The sequence below is a fragment of the Myotis lucifugus genome, unplaced genomic scaffold (assembly GCF_000147115.1).
Source record: "Myotis lucifugus unplaced genomic scaffold, Myoluc2.0 scaffold_141, whole genome shotgun sequence".
Classification (NCBI taxonomy): Eukaryota; Metazoa; Chordata; class Mammalia; order Chiroptera; family Vespertilionidae; genus Myotis; species Myotis lucifugus.
In genome coordinates, this window is record NW_005871189.1 from 186,453 (window position 1) to 188,169 (window position 1,717).

The 1,717-nt window shown below is 47.9% G+C and overlaps 1 protein-coding gene across 1 annotated transcript in view; it reads right to left on the minus strand.

Moving 5' to 3' along the window:
* The window catches only part of MKRN1 (makorin ring finger protein 1), a 19,933-nt gene extending 18,993 nt beyond the window's left edge, over positions 1-940 (minus strand). The window contains exon 1 of the mRNA XM_014460818.2: positions 923-940. The gene's annotated coding sequence lies outside the window, so the exon portion shown is untranslated. The remainder of the gene's footprint in view (positions 1-922) is intronic.
* Positions 941-1,717: the final 777 nt, after the last annotated feature.

Here is a 1,717-nt window from a genome sequence, read left to right on the forward strand (position 1 = left end):
ACAGTAAAGATTTAAAAAAGAAAAATAATAATCCTAAAAAAATAAATAAAAATAAATCCTGAGCTTCCACAGACAGGTTTCCATAAGCCCTTAAATTTGCTTTTCTCTAGTCTCTACCTTGAGAGTGAAAATCCACCCCACTGATAATCAGACCACGATGTACCCAACTGAAACCAGGACAGTAACAAAGTGGACAGAAAACAATGTTTCTCTCAAGGCCACACCAACGGCTGCAGAAGGACTAACAGTCCCTTTTTGAGTAATTGCAGCTTTTTTATGAGTGACTTCCCCAGACCCACTGCATTCCTCCCTCCCACCTCCCAAAGATTGCCCAGACGCCCAGTTCCTAAACTGCCCCATCTCAGGACAGCATGAGCTTCAACCCTGTAAGCAATGCCCCCAACTCCCCTTTCCACAAGGCCCCCATCCCTCTCCTGCATGGCCTCCCCTGCCTCAGCAAGTTCGTAAATTTAACTTTGTTGGACAACTGGTGTATTTCTGATAGTCTATCTGTGAGGTATTACTAGTCGAGTCATAAATTGTTTTGTTTTTTTTAATGGGGAAGGGGAAAGCAAGCGCTTTAAAGTTTCTCTTATGTTAAGCAAAAGGGTCACTTACACCTAAAACAATTCTATCCTAGGGAAATCTTCTTGAAGATTATGGGTTCTTTTTGTCTCTTTACTGTTGCCCTCATCAGGAACAGTGGCACCCAGCTCGGAGCCCTCATGTGAGGACAAGAGACCACAAAAGATCCGATTCCCAAAGATACACCTGGGCCTGAACTTGGGAAATAATCCACGTGGTGCTAAAATGGAGGGAGGATCGCACCCAAAGCCGTCCCCAAGCTCCTAGGTAAATCCCGGGGCTGAGAGACCAAAGAGGCTGGCAACGCCAAGGATACCAGTTTGTTCAGGGAGCTTACCTGCACGGCTGGTCTTGGAAGGAGGCCAGACGAAATGGGTATCCTCCGCGCCACGTGGAAGGTACTAAAGGATTCTAGGACGGAGCAGGATGGCTGGGGTAGTGGGTGGTGACCTGCCCCTTATAAGGGGACAAAGCCTCATTTACATGCTTGCCTGGGGCGGGAATGGGCTGTTCCTGGGCCCGGCGTGCCTGGGGCATAGGAGAGGGTGGGGCAGTCTCTGTGGAGATTTGGGGAAGCAGACTCTGTTCGGCCCTGAATCTAGCTGGAGGGTCCAGCAGCAGCCACACCACTGAACAAGCCCACACAGGCCCAGCTGAGCTGAGCTCTGAATTTTAGATCTTCTAGTTCAACCCTGCAGCCTGTCCTCTGCTCCAGGTCCTGCAGGGGGAGTTTCCATCATGGTTAGTCCCCATTAGGTCCCGTGGGGTGCGGCTTCTCCCCTTCTCAGACCCCATCGCTATTCTGCCCCATTTGGGCTTCTCTCCAGCAACTCTGGCCTCATGCTGACCCCACCGTTCAGTCATGGGGGCTTTACCTCAGTCATTCCCTCTGCTGGGAGCCTCAACACCCAGGTAGTTCCTTGGCTAGCTCTTCCAAGCTTTTGCCAAATCTCAAATCTTTTTTTTTTTTTAATATTTTTATGTATTAAAAAAAATATATATTTTTATGTATTGATTTATTTTAACAAGAGGGAGGGAGAGAGAAACATTAATTTGTTGTTCCACTCATTTATGCATTCATTGGTTGATTCTTGTATGTGTCCTGACCGGGCATCAAACCCACAACTTTGGT